This window comes from Chaetura pelagica, unplaced genomic scaffold, assembly GCF_000747805.2.
Source record: "Chaetura pelagica isolate M959 unplaced genomic scaffold, ChaPel_1.0 scaffold431, whole genome shotgun sequence".
Classification (NCBI taxonomy): domain Eukaryota; kingdom Metazoa; phylum Chordata; class Aves; order Apodiformes; family Apodidae; genus Chaetura; species Chaetura pelagica.
In genome coordinates, this window is record NW_009952162.1 from 237,778 (window position 1) to 253,269 (window position 15,492).

The 15,492-nt window shown below is 35.8% G+C and overlaps 1 protein-coding gene across 1 annotated transcript in view; it reads left to right on the forward strand.

The window, feature by feature from the left end:
• LOC104397307 (contactin-associated protein-like 2) overlaps positions 1 to 15,492 on the forward strand; it is a gene marked incomplete at both ends in the record, with an annotated part of 638,963 nt that overhangs the window by 204,878 nt on the left and 418,593 nt on the right. The window lies entirely within an intron of this gene.

Here is a 15,492-nt window from a genome sequence, read left to right on the forward strand (position 1 = left end):
ATTCCTGTGTATTCTGTAGAGTGATGCTGTAGAAATACCAAAGCTTTCAGTACGTAACTAAGGAGGTTTTGGAAAATACTGGGTAAAAGGTACAGGAGTATGTTTATTTCTGGAAGAAAGTGTGTGTGTTGGTGTCAGCTGATCACTCTTTTCAAATTCCTTGATACTTCCAGTTTAATAAATGATACTTTCAGTCTAGCTACTTGATGGGCATTTTTGCATCAGCTGTAGCAAATACAGTATTAGCTACATCATGTCAGTTAACACTTTTCTCAGCAAAGTCATTACTTCATCATAGGTTGGAAAATACATGTTGCTTGGATAGGGATCTAACTCCATGTTAAAAAAACTCCCAATGACTGTTTAAGTAGCTTATATGGCAACCTAGTTTCTTAGTGAAAAAAAAGGATGTTCTTTTTTGCCTGAAATAATCTGTGGTTACTATTTTTTCTTAATTTCCTGGGGGAACCTTCAGTCTTCATCAACAGGATTGACCTACTGGTATAGCTCTGAATTACTTACTGTGTTTTATGTCTACTTTTCTATTTGATTTCTATATAAAAATATATTGTCTACGTAGTCATATAAATAGGGTCTTGAGGACATGTAAGGAAATGAAAAAAAAGGCCTTTTAAAATAAGAATACATAAACTAGGTAAGAACGTAGCATTTCATTTGACAAGTGGACATTTTTGTGAGGGTTGTGTTGTTTTTTTTTTCACCTCATTAATAAAATAGAGCTGAGTTTGACATTGCATTAATTATTTTAAAGCTAGAATTGAATAGAGCATGAATAATAACACCTATAAATAAAAATTTACCTGTTTGGTAAAATGTTTTTTTAAAATTAAAATATCTGATGTCTCCTTCCATCACAATGATTTTTTTTAGTACAAGAAAATAATTATCATAGGTTGCAAGTTACCATTTCATTGCTTTTATTCTATAAATACACTCATGAGAGAATAACTAATGTTTTGGTAATACAGCAGGGTCTTAAACAAAAAACTTTTGTTAAGATACTAGTGCATCATCATTAGAAAACACATGGAATCACCTTCATATTTTCTTCCTTAGCCCTGCCTACAATAAATCTCAGTTTATCAAGAGGCGTGGCTACCCATTATAATTTTTCATGAACTTCCTTGAGTCTTCTTGGTCCAAGGAAGATTTCATTGCTTATTAGCCAAATATTAGAAGAAATAAAAATTTCATCAATTTGTCACTAATTTTGCTCACTGTATACCTTGATACAAAACCATTTTCAGAGTCCATTATACTTACATTCTGGTAAGTAAACACATGAAAACTTATCATTTGCTTTTCTGCTTTCTCCAGACCTTCACCCACAACAACAACAAAGAAATTCCCAAACTATTGCGGTGTAAAACAGGAGTATTCAGATTCTGAATTTCTTCTGAAATATTCTGAATTTAATATTCTTCAGAATAAATCTTTTCAGTCTGTATGATCAGTTTGCATAATAGCCCAAGTATCATATACAGCCATTAATTTTTATAGCCATGATTTTGTTCCTAATCTCTATATAATCCAGTATCTGTATACTGCAGTTTGAGCATCTTAAGGAGCTAGTAGTTTTCTTTGTCATTGCAGTTTGTACCAAAATAAAAATACATTTATTGATTACTTTGCATTTGATGGACTTTTTATACTTGCATAGTGAACCTTGCAGATCTTTGATTTATTTTAATACTTTGTTGCTACTTTTGTTGAAACAGGCTTTTCAGTATCTGTGAAATGAATTGTGTGTATGTGGACATAAGAAAGCAAAATATGGCATCTGCCAGGGAAGGCTGCAGAATGAATGTTGCTCTTTCACAGCAAATTTCACAGCGACCTTGTTCCCTTCTTGTGCATGGAGTTAACAGATGTCAGCATATAAACCTGCTGGGCTTATGTAGAAGTCAAATTGGTCTGCTTCTGGCACAAGCATTTCTGACTGTTGTGATCCTGTAGCAATACGATGCACACTTTTCACTTATTATTTTGAACAGCTGGCAAAGCAGAATGTAATCAAGTGTGCAGCCTTCTATCTAACTGCATGTGTAGGGTATGAATTATTAGACTCCTGCCTATTGGGAGGTACACACCCTATTATCACAAAGAATTAGCCTCACTAAAACCACAGTTTAGATGCAGGTGTCTTTTGTATATCATAACTTTGCTGTACTTACGCCTGTCACTTTTAACAATGTATTTTCCCTGGAAAAAGCTGAAGGTCCTTATTCTATACACCTCATAATTTACTAACTGAATTTCATTAGCACCTTCAAATGTCAGCTTTCCATGCTAACATGGATGCATAGGCACTTCATCTAACTGGCTGTAGAAACAGTAGTTGACCCAACTGGCAGGAATTATGTAAGAGGAATGTGTGCTGATGTGCAGGTGGCAGAGTATATTTCCTCTGCACTAAAGATACTGGTGCTGAGCAGAGTTCTCATTTGTCTGTTTTTCAGTGTCACAATATTCCTTTAACACATTAAAGCTGCACACACAGATCTATAACTTAGCATGAGTGAAGTTCAGATAAACAGAAAGTCTGACCTTCCAATGTATCAAATATAGTTAAATTCCCATCTTTCTCATTGATAGCTGGGCAAAGCAAACCTCTTTATTGAACTACTTTATTAAGTGCTTTGGGATGCCTGGGAGGTTTCAGACAGTATGTGAAAAAAGGTTTTCATGTTGACTTGATGGATCTTTCATACCTAATTCTTTTGAACATTTTGTTTCAGGAGAGAAAAACAGCTGTTGTTTTAAATAATTTGATGATACTTTACAAAAATAAAAATGAAATAATGATGAGACAGTTAAAGGAACTGCACTTCTTATCTTATATAATTAATAAACCTGTGTTTTCTACTTGCCTATAGAGTCAGTAAGGTGAATTGTTTACAGGACATTGTAAAAAGTGTGGTAGACAGCTGCAAGGTTTAGAGGCAAAAACATAAAATAACTGTGACTGTTAAGAAGAGTGCAAACTATTACTAATCAGACAAATCAGAAATAGGTTTAGACTTATCTTCTATGTCAATTATTTCTAGTTTTTCTATTTTATATAGTGAATGAAGGGATACAATGCTCATAAGGTATTCACTTTCAAACCTTTGCCTTATATCTATACCTCTGATTAAAGCATTAATATGTATCTGTATTATGACATATTCATATTTATTCCATATGTGCTGAAAAGAATCAGGGATGAGTATTGTAATCTGGCATGTATTATGTTCACATTTTTAGTAAAAGGCAGCAGAATTTGTGCTGACCTGGCAAAGCAGAATCTCAGGTTTTACTTGACCTGGCTGTATCTTATTTAACAATGTCCCAGCAACTAGTCCCTGAACTTCAGCTAGGTGAATGGTAGATGCAATAAAGGGCTGGTAAAAAACAGCAGTATTTTTAAACTGCACCAGTAGGGTGTACACTCCTTTGCCAACAGCACAATTTTGAGCATAACAGAATATTTTACCTTAACTGAAGTTTAACTTTGTACATATGTTTGTAGTACATATGAAAGGGACAAAGATGGTTAGTCCCTGTGGTTGTACTTAGTGTCTGATTTTGCTTACAGAGTGGATTTTTTTCCCCTTTTTTTTATGATCTTGCCAGTTGTTCCTTCAACACAGCTCTCTAAACAATAAAGAAATGTCTTCTCTTCCCTGCCCAGCATTCTGTTAAGAGTCCACTAAGCACTGTTGAGCTGTGAACAGACTGGCAAAGCTGTCATACAGTCAGTGGCCTTGATTTTGCTTTTTCTTACGTTAATCTTATTTAGACAATACCAGCATTTGATTGATGAGAGCTATATTAATAAACTCTCTGTTAGTAAGAGGAAAATCAGGTCCACTCAGACCTGAAATACAGATTTAATTAGAAAGAATAAGTTACTGACTGTGAAGAATTACACAGGTGAAATAATAAAAACTTGTGTGTAAATCAGGAGTTAAACATCCTATTGACTTTTTCTCTGCAGAGTAAACAGTGATTAATATGTTCAACAATGTGTATGTCCCAGCATACGGATTAATAATGAGAGAATATTAGAAGACAGTTAAGAGACTTATGTTTACTGCTCCATATAGTTCTGGAGTAAATACCATTAGCCTTTCTGTGATTCTATGAAATTCTGCTTTTGGCAGATTTGGGATTCAGGAAAACTTCCTGGAAATTGCTGAGTTTACCCAAGGAATTTATGGAAGCAATGTTAAGCTGAGAAAATGGAAAAAAGAAGTGTCTTGTTTTCTGTAAGAAATGTTTAAAAGCAGATTTCCTGTGTAGTTTTGCATACCAAAGAATACTGATATTCTACTACAGTTTTAAAAGTAATGTAATTTTAGTATAAGCTACCTTTTTACCCTAAAAACCTATCAAAAATTGTGAATTTGAAACTAGGAGAAAAAATTGTCAATGAAGTTTTATGTATTTATAAGCTTTAACAAGCGAATGTCTTCTTCTTTGAGCATGGAAACCAACAACTGGAAGATGTCTTACTTCCCCATCTCTATTTGCCAGAAAAACTGTTACAAAACTTTTTCCAAAGCCACATACAAATGCTGATCAGTTCAGAGTTAAGCCACAGCCTGTGTCTAAGTTGCCTCCTTTTCTTCCACGTAATTGTATCTACCTGCTTCAGCAACTTAATCCAGGTTCCCTCCTAATGAAACCAAACTTTTCTGAATCTTTCAAAATGGAGAAAACTTGGTAACCCATTAAAAAACATGAAGAACGTTGCTTTGCTCAAAGTAGCAACACTCCAAATAACATTCCTGAGGAGTCACTAATGGCTGTCCAATGCTTTTAACAGCAAACCCCAAATCCCTATTTTAATACAGAAAAAAACTTTTCTGCCTCTTGAGAAAAGGCGACATTTTTGTGGTGGCATATTCTAAAATAATATCTGGATTTATCCTCTGTTTACTTTCTCACTTCTCTTTTCACAGACAGCTCTGACCTTTCATATCTAAACATTCTCTGCTCAGCTGAAATACTAGAGGGTCTATGAGGACCCCTTGGATTTATCCCACAATACAAATGATAAATCTCTGAAAAAGGACATCTCCTTTGGCCCGTAATATCTTGATACAGAAGTTTTCAGAGTGTCCAAAATCTTCTGCCATGAAATTGAATTAATCTGCTTGGAGCTCCTTTTTTCCTCTTCCAGCTCTCCTAGTTAACATGTTGTTCTGTATATTAGCTGCTGCTCAAGGCTCTCTTCAGTTCCTCCTGTCAACCATAAACTTATTAAAACTTGGGATATGAATACCTTTTGTCATATTTATCCGCAATAAATAAATCAGACTTCTCCCTGTGGAATCTCTCTGGGAAGCATTCCACCCTTCTTTCTTTCTGCTGTGTGTCAAGTAATCAGAATTGCAGTTCATTTATATTTTAGACCTTAGGTTAAAATAACATCCTTCAGGTAATAAAATGTCTGTGTCTGACAGATCTAAAGTGGTACTCCTCCAGGGACAATTCCCAGGAGCGTTTTATGCCGGAATCGAGAAGTATTTTTGCCGCTATTGCTAAATGAAGGTTTAAATAGGGAATGTGTATACACAGAGCCAAAGTGCACTTCTGGTGGGAAGATAACATTTCCCACCAGATCTTTTCCAAATTACTGATCCTAAGTTATACAGTGAATATTAGTATGTGGAGGCTGATACCCATAAGGTGCTTGTCAGCATGATCGAGATGAGGGACACAAATTCTGTCCACAAAACACATAATGATGACTTAGCATCAGAGGAGTCTGAATATTAGAAAATTATTTTCTTCCCAGATAGCCAGTTTTATCTTTCTCTGAGTATGTTTATTTTTGGCTAATGACTTTAAGCAGAGAATGCAGCTATATCATTAGGTATTTATGTTTTTAAATTTAACATAACTGAGAAGCAAACATACTTGTAGTAGTTATTATTCTTTCTTGATCATATTTTTCTTGTAGTCTCATTTTGAATCTCAGTACAGTAGACTCACAAATTAGTCAGAGCAAGAAACAGAGCTGTGGATTGCAGGTATTTTATATAAGAAAACTGATGAGTTTAGTTCAAGGTTTTGAGAGTTCTGCTTCATCAGTCACTAATTTTCACTGGAGAATTGCCTACCAAGTACAAGTTATGCATTCTAAAACATAGATAGTAGCAGTTTTGGATACTTGACTTAAGAGTAATATAACTGAGTTGGTTTCACTGGTACCTTGCAAGCTTGGAGGAACCTGAGAATCAAGGAATCAGGCTGGTTTTGACAGGCCTCCTAGATTTATGTAGGTGGCTGAAGTTCAGTTTACTTGTTTTAGTCTCATTTCCTCTGAACTGTAGAATACAGTTAGAAGGGACCTTTGCATGTCATTTTCTATTTTAGCACTGAAAGATGAAATAAGGCTTTTTACAACTACTAAATAAGTGGTCACTGCATTGCACTCATTTTTAAAAAGTGCAGTAGTCAAATGGTAATTTCAGATTCCTGCCAGAAAGAATGTAAATTACTTGAGTAGGATTGGCCAGAAGTAGTTGGAAATTTACCCTTTAAATTTTTTTTTAATTCAATAAGTTTGACCGGAAGCCGAATCAATTAAAGTTTCTTTCTGTGTTGCCTCTGCTTACTCCATCCACATCAGTTATTGCCAGTCTGGTTATAGTCAAGTCAGTGAAAAATTTCCTTTCAACTTTGATGGATGAAAGATAAGCCCCTTAGCACTGAATATTATAGAGGTTTTTCAATATTTTGAAGTTGCCTGAAGAATGTAGGTTTTTACTTAAGTGGGTTGTCTGTCTGCATATTTTCATTGAATACAAAATAGCATGAAAAGACATCTCTTTAATGCTTCGTTTAGCAAGCCAAGGATGCTCAATTAAAACCTGCAGTACCTCTTGGATCAGTAATATGGCAATGTTGGAAAGCACGTGGCAAAATATACTTTTATTTCTTTAAAGTCTTTTCAGGATTTACCCGTGCTGATGGATGTTGTCACCGTTTGACTCAGGTCCGACAACAATGCTCTCGATCCCCTCTCCCTCCCACCCAGGTAGGGAAGGAGAGAGAGAAAAAGAGAGAAACTTGGCTGGATTGAAAACTAAACTACACAGCTTTAATTAAAACACTAATGAATTATATAAGAAAATATATACAATTATCTACAGATATGTTCAGATATGGGCAAAAGCCTCTTGCCTTACCCCACCCCCAGCAACTCCCACAGCACTTCCCTGAACTGGGAAGAGTCCCGAGGAATCCCGGAGCTGCTGCTGGAGAAAGCAGAGAGTTATGGGGGTCAGGAGAGATCAAGGCTGAGGATCGACGGTGATGGATGAACAGAGTCCTCCCTGGACGCCGGCCATGGACGGAAGAGAAGGGAAGAAGAAAAAGGAAGGAAGTTGTCTTCTGTGATCTCTGACCTTCCTCTGAGCTTACGTAGATATATGGAATGGAATATCTTTGGCCAATTTTGCTGTCTGTCTAACTCAGCCTCCTACGGGGGGGTCACAGATCTCCCCATAGTGTCTGAGCTGGCAGAGTGCAGGTGCAGCCTTGAAGCCTCAGTAGTTAGAAAAACATTCCACTGTCTTACCAGCCTAGCAGAACACACTGTTGCTAGTTAAAAGAAAGCTTGCTGAAGGAAAAAAATCAGTAAAAGGAAAATTGGCTTCATCCTGGCTCAAACCAGGACAGATCTGTATGTGGTTTTTTTCTATTATTATTTTATTTGTAGATTAGCAGTAAATAAATAAACAAAAGGATGCTGTAGAGACAGGAGCTGTAGTCAAGTTTTTGTATTTATGCACATCCTGACAGTAGTACCCTCAGGACACCATTGAGTATTCATGTAATACAAAGGCAGAGGTAGGGAGAAAGGAGTGCTTTCTAATTTCTGAAAGACTGAGTATCAGAAATACTATGTTATTTTCCCCAGTTTACTAGTCTCTGCTTTCTCTGACTCCTTTTCCATAAAGGTGGCTCTTTGAAGAAGGTTGTTTCTTGGACTCACACACCTATACTGACCAGAGTTTGCCACAGATGACAACACAATGGTAACCTCACAATCATGTCAGTTAATTCTTTCAAGAGCACCATGAATACCATCCAGCACCACAGACCATTTTTCTCTTAATAACAGGATGACATGGTTCCCGTAAACTTTTCTGCAGATGTTACTATTACTTGAAAAATGTGATTGGACTTTGTGCTATATTAGCTCTTTAGTTGACCTTGTAGCAGATTTTATTTTTCTGGAAACTAGTGAGAAAATGTAGGAAATCTGTTTGAAGGCTTTTCATTACATTTCAGAGAGAAGTAGTTGGCTAAGCACATCTCCTGATAACCCAGCATATGATTAATCATCTATAATAACTTTAACATATACTTCTGTTGCATTTTTAGCCTGGCAGTTATATTTTGTAAATGTCTTTGAGCAAATGGAGTAGTAGAGGGTAAAAAGAATACACTGACTTTTTATTTGATAGTATAAGTTATAGCCTCCGTACCTATGTATATGTGCAGTTATGTATCTATCAGAGCGTTTACTCAGGTAATTTGCCATGCAGGAAGTGCACAGAGGACTTTCATTCAGTCAAATAGTAAAACCATTTGAATGGATTCAGGAGAGCCAGGGCAGGCAGCAGGTGAGTCTACACTGTCAGATCATTCCTTGTTAAATCTCAAGGTCTTGCTGCTCTGACCATCCCCTCTGGGAACAGGCTGTATCCCTCCTAGGATATCATCTTTCAGTGGGATCAACAGTTACCCCAGCATCAGTATGGAGATCCAGGAATAGCTCTGTGGGTCAACTGATCAGATCCTATTATAGTAGACAGTATGTACAAAGCATCAGCTCTTACTCTGTCAGCCTGGCTTATCCTCCAATACTTTTCTGCCAGGATCTCTCCCCTTACAGACTCTCATGCTCGTCCCTTCCTCCTTTCTGTACACACAACGTATTCTGGATGTCATTGCTTAAAAAGTGCAAATATCACAGGATATGAGGTAACCTTCTTGTTATTCATCCCTTTATGAAGAGAGATCAGTTTTAAAAATCCTAATATGGCCAATGTTATGTCTCAGACCCATGTGGCATCAGGAGGAGGGCCAAACTGTTAAGACAAGGTCATGTAACCATAATCATATGGCAGGTTAGTGTTGCACATGGCTTACACAGTGTGGGCCTGTGGGTCAACATGATGAAGCCCCAGAATGTGTGTACCGATCCAGAGGCCCCTCCACACACTGCATGTGTGGACACAAATGGATTGCTGTAGGGACCAGCCAAGAACACTGTAAATGTGAACTGTGATGGGTAGAACATAGATCTACATAGGTAATTTCTTCATCCTGATTATTAAGACAGCAGAGACACAGCCTGGATTGTTTCAGAAACAAGAAACCACAGAGGAGAGGGTGCAGACTAGAAGGCAACTTACAGATGTAGAAGCAAGGGAAAGTCCTGAGCCTTTGCAAAGAGGCCTGCTGCTATGTTTACTCGATGTTCATTGTTTTAGAAAGGAACTCTGGTGGGTGTAAAGCATTGCTGGGGCCAGAAGAACAATTGTTGTTGGATTTAAAAAAAAATAAAAAATAAAAAAAAGGAGTGGTGGTGAGAAGAAAAATACACTGGAGACCCAGTACTTAAAAAACATGTTTAGGGACAGACTGGGAGATCAAAGGTCTTGAACCTTCATTTTTACGTTATTATACATGTTGCTTACATGTATCATGTAATAGCGTTTGAAAAAAAAGGGCACAGAGTCTTCAAGCAGTGGGCCACATAACACTTTGCAGAAGCACTGTGGAATGTAATTACCAATGATGTAAATTAAAACTGCCCATGCTATCTTTTCACCTTTTCATCATCTCTAAATGGAAGGGGGGGAAAAAAGAGATTTTCTTTACTTGTAAAGTGGGAATTTGCAGAACTTACACTTGGACTAAAACCAGCAATACTCTTTCTGTAGTGCAAATGTCCTTGAAACTCATTTGAGTTTGCAAGGAATTTTGCAGTTTTGAACTTGTAATCTTATTAATCACTAATCCTTGGGTAGGTGTCCCACAATACCCCATGCCAGTTACTTACAGAAAAAATAATTAGAAGTCATTGTAATATAAAACAATTTTTTAGGTGGAGTATTTTTTTTCTGATTGGGAGGGGAACACGACCTCATTTCAGGCATGGTACTTTTAATTTATATTCTGGGAACTGACATTCAATATCTTCTTTTTCATTGCTATTCAGGCACCTGGGCAAATAGATTATTATCTGTGACAGGTTTCTGGCAGTCCCTCTTGGTTTGACAGTGTTATTTTAGAGAGAAGAGAGAGTCACTTTTGTATATAATGAAAGGAAAAGTTGTCAAGCATCCATACATATTTTATGCTGCATAAAACATAAGTGCTTGAGGAAAGATTCTGTTTTCAGTCATTCCATGGTAAATTCATAGTGCTTCTGCTGACCTCCAAGTTTGCATCAATGACACAGAATGACGTCTAGCCCAAAGAATGTATTCCGTTTTTTACACAGGCAATGCAGCTCTTGTAAGTCAACTTGTCCCTTACTGTTTTTTTGATGAGTACAGTTGTGCACAACTGCAATGTGTATTTTGGCATTTTGGCATTTTCTACTGACATGGACAGAACTAAAACAATTTCTATCAAAGTGCTTCCTTGAAATGGCAACAAGCACAGTCTGCATTGACTAGGTTTTTTCAGCTAAGTTCACAGAATTGAGTAGTACTCTTAGCTGCAAAAATATACTAAGGAAAAAAAAAAGTAATAAAAATTCCAGTTGTATATTGCTACCTCTCCCTTTACTTTGGTCTTGAAAAAGATGATGAGCCCCTTCAGGCTTTTTTGCACATTTCTTCTTTTCATTTTCAAATGCTGCTGAAGCAGCAGCACATGAGCACTGAGGTGAAAAAGAATAACCAAAGTCCTTTGGATTCTGAGGCTGATAGCCGATGATATTGCCTTTAAAAAGCTTGCTCATTAAGTTTATGTATTTGATAGGGAAAAAAAAAAAAAATCTCAATTCCCTTGCTGTGAAGCAGCCACTATAAAACACATAGTTTATGCTAATACCAAGTAGGATTTTATGGAATGTTTTCACTGAGAATGAATACTGAAATTCTACACAACTCTTTTGTAGAATATTTCCTTACTAAAGAAAAAACTTGCTTAGAGGCATGACTCCTCCAATGTCTTTTCCAATAAATATATGTATTTGCAGCATTTGAAGGATCCATTATTTTAAAGTGCAAAATAACTTTGGTTTTCTTTTTGAAGATTTTAAATAGTTTAATGTCACTCATATATGGTCTCAAAATCTAGGGTTTCATTCATTAACCTTTTGTAGCTGTTTCAACAGCTCTTTTTTTGCACTTTAGCACACACATTAAAACCAACCACCAAGTGGAATGAACTTTACCATGCTATTAGCACATAGATTTCTAGCAGAACCAAATAATGTGCTTAACATTCTGGTGCTGGTGCTTACACAATTACATGTCAAAGTAGTAATTACAAATCTCATGTCCCTAAGATCTGGAATTTTCAATGCAAGGCCGATATTATTGACAGTAGTGAATATGAGAAACAATAATATGGTGTTGAGGCATGTTTAGAAAGTTAGACTGTTTTCTGTAGTGTTGGCCACAAATTATATGTTTGATCAAATTTGCTGTGCGATAAAGCTTTGCTGCATGCTCTACAAGAATATCTGGTCCCAGGAGGATGACTTTTGTGTACTGAAGTATCGTCCAAAAGCACAGAGTTAGGCACAGCACAGCTCTTCCTACTTTACCTTCATGGGTCCCCATGAAACAAACAAACAAACAAATTTAAATATATATATACACATATATATTAATTTCTAAATATGTATATTTGGGATGCCCCAAATCACACCTATTCCTATAATTTTTTGTTTTGCCTTGTCACAGGTACAGATGCTATAAAACAAGACTAGAAATAATTTTCACCAAATGTTTTTATACCTCAGTCAAATTTACATTGACTGTGTTTTTTAAACAGCCAGTTAGTAAATATTTCAAGTCTTTGGGATGAAGTCCTGGCTCAAATTAAGTTCATGGGACTTCTGCCTAACTTCTGTGGAGATACTGCTTCGTTAAAGGCTTGAGCAGTGCTTCCACCAATAGTGGAGGTTGTTTTCCTAGAGAGAAGTGTAGTCTGCATGTTTCAAGAATGATTACTTATACCCAGTCATGCATGCATCAAAATATTGTTATTTTCTTACTATAGGCTTTGCAATTAGAAATGAGCCACAATCGTTGGTATTTTAGTTGAAGATACGTGAGATACTCGAGGACATTCTTAAAAATGTATGTGAGACATACTCACTTTTTTTCATTGCTACTAGAAAGCTGTAGGCATAAAACATTATCACCCAACAAATATTCAGTAATTTTGTTTCTTATAATGGAGAAAGAACAGATTGTTCAGCTTTCCTTGTCTCTGGTACAGTTCAAAAGGAATTTTCAAATCATGCCATGACCTAACCTATCAGGGTTAGCAAGTTAGCAAGGCCTAACGCTTGGTATCCAAAAGCATATTAATTCTCATTCCTCACAAGAAACCCCAACAATGAGGAATTGTATATGTATAATATAGCACAATATATCCCACTATATTTACAAGTAACTTACTTTGAAGACAGTCCTGGATGCTTAGGGCTACAGGAAAGAATATTACTTTTAAAAAAAATGTTCCAAAAAGATTCTAAAAGCCAGAGAATGCTGTTTTATTGACAGAACACTTAAAAAAATCAAAAAAATTCCAGACATTTTATTTTCCTTAAGCAGAATGACATTAAGTTCTTCAGTTTTCTGTCTAATAAACATGGAGCCCAAATAATGCACTTACCTCTTCTTTCTTATTCGCCTTTCTGGCTTCAAGCAGCCTAGTATAAACTATTTACCAGATATTGTTTGTAGGAAAGTACTTTCATGCATGTGAGATTTGCTTCATGTTTCTTTTATGTCCTGGGGCAGGGCTTTGACACTGGAAATCTTTGTCTTTGCTACTTAAGTGTGGAATGTTACAGTTCTATTTTTTATTACAGTAATGATTATAATAATATTCTATAACTATTAACTCATATTGCTGCTAAGAAAAAAGAATTATTTTATAGAAACATTATAGTCTGACCTGCTCCATATACCAGCTGGTTGGATTTGCATTTTGAGTGTTATTTCTTCCTAGTGTTAGGAATCTGTGATGAGTGTTAATGATTGTCAGTCTCCATAAGACTATTTTATAGTTAGAACAAGCTTTTACAGTTTTAAATAATGACAAAAAAACCCCATGCAGAAGCACAAAGTAACTGAAACACTATCATCCCACAGGAAAGATCTACTTATGTCATCCTTCTCAGACACTGCAATAGATGCTTTGCACCTGGATACAGTATCTTATTTTCTTTTTATAGAAAGAGTGAGTGTCCTTTTTTTGGTTTTTTGAAGGCTTCTTCAGATATTTTCAGCCTCAGGTCTCCATGGCCATTCCTGTAACAGGGAATCAGAGCCATCGCAGCTAGTAGGAAGTAGTGAGCTATGGAACTCATATGATAAGGGAATGCAGTAGGTTGTTGGAAAGCTTCCGTTTTTTTCCAAGCAGGATTTGTTTCAAGGATTTTAAGGGCTTTCCTTGTTCCATAATGCTGTGTAAGAGTGAACAGTAGAAGGTTGCATGAAAGAAAAAGATGTTAGATGTAAAATGTAGCTGTACACTGAGGCAGATCAAGGTTGGGAGAACATTTAAATGTAAGGAAATGCTGAACAAAGGTTTTGGCAATTAATATTTTTTTTAGATATAAAAAATAAATAACCAATATTGTGTTTCTGATATATCTTATATTGGTAGCTCTACAGGACATTATAAAATAATGTGTTACGTTTACTACTTCCTGGTGTGTTGATTTTTTTCCCTCTTGCCTTATGGATGCTTTTGTTCTGCTTTGGTTTGTTAACACAGCTTTGGTTTGTTAAATTCCACTTGCCAAATATTCAGAGAAAATAAGCTTTGTTTATGTGCATGCATTTGCCATGTACAAACAACTGAAGCAAAAAAACTTAGTTATTTTTACCTTTTAAAGTATGTTTTATTTTTATGGAAATAGTTTGAGGCCAAATATAGCGTGCCTTAGGTTTTGTGCTCAGACCAATTTTAGCATGGACATTTAATATTAAAGTACAAGTGGAAAAAGGAATTGCACAGTGCTAACTGCTCTATAGTAGTGGATTTGTTATTTTTCTTTTTCTTTTTTTTCAAACAATAGTTACATTAAATATGTAGTTCTGTAGTTTTTTTCTTAAATTAACCTTCCTCAGAACTTTTTAAAAACAGCCATGCTAATATAGCCTCATCAACCTCTAATGGAAGAAAATTCCAACAAGCTCGAAAGAATTGTTTTATGTTTTGGAAATCTGTTTTAAATGATAAACAGAAAAACATAAAGGGGAACTGGGTGCTAAAGTTAACAGCACCTTGGTTAGCTCTTTTATCTTGTTTTGCATGCACAAGAGCAAGTTTTCCTTTTAATGGAATTAGCTATGACATTTCCTGTACAGTCATGTCACCCACATCTTGCAGAGAAGAATTATCTCTTAATACTTACAAATGGCCTTTTGTGGAATTCATTATAGAGTTTTCTTTAAAAATACAGGTTTTTAGTAATGAAATTATGAACAAACTCTAGTAGGTGTAAAATTAAATAATGTACTCTTATATTATTAATAATTTAATATAAATTATATTCTTAATTAGTGTTCCGAATTTTCTGGGTATCACTGACATCCTTACAACAGAACGGAATGGAATAAAATCATCACATTCAATAGCTAAAGTTGTTTGGATTGCAATTTTCAGCTCAAACTTGTTTTTGTCATTTGTGTTACCAGACATGTAGAGGCTCACAGTCTTAAGAAACCATGAAATCTTATTTACTTAAAGTTCTGATTATACTGACACCTTGAACAGGCAAAGAGATTGTAAACATTGCAGTGGATCCATTTTTTTTGCCCATTCTGTTCAGTGATTCACAGATCTAGCCATACAGAAGCCTAGCAGGTTGTTCTGGTCTCCACACAAAACCAGTATAATCTCATAGGAAACTTGCTATATTATATCAGAGTTGTTGAGATCTTGGTAGCTGCCATGTACCCTCAGTTCACACTGGAAATTAAGGATCTTCTGTACATATATATCTACACTTCCAGTACTCAAGTCAAAATCTCAGGCCAAATTAGATTCATTGTGAATTTAATCTGACTGTCTGACTGCTTCTGAGAAAGGCACTGAAATATTACTCATTTTTTTACTTTTTTTTTTTTTTTTTAATACCCAGTTATTTGCAAGTTATATTCCTGCAGACTATCTAAGCACAGCAATAAGAAGTTCAAGCATGTACAAGGTCCTTTGCTCTGTTCCTCTGAGCATTCATTGCAGCTCACACCATGCCAACAG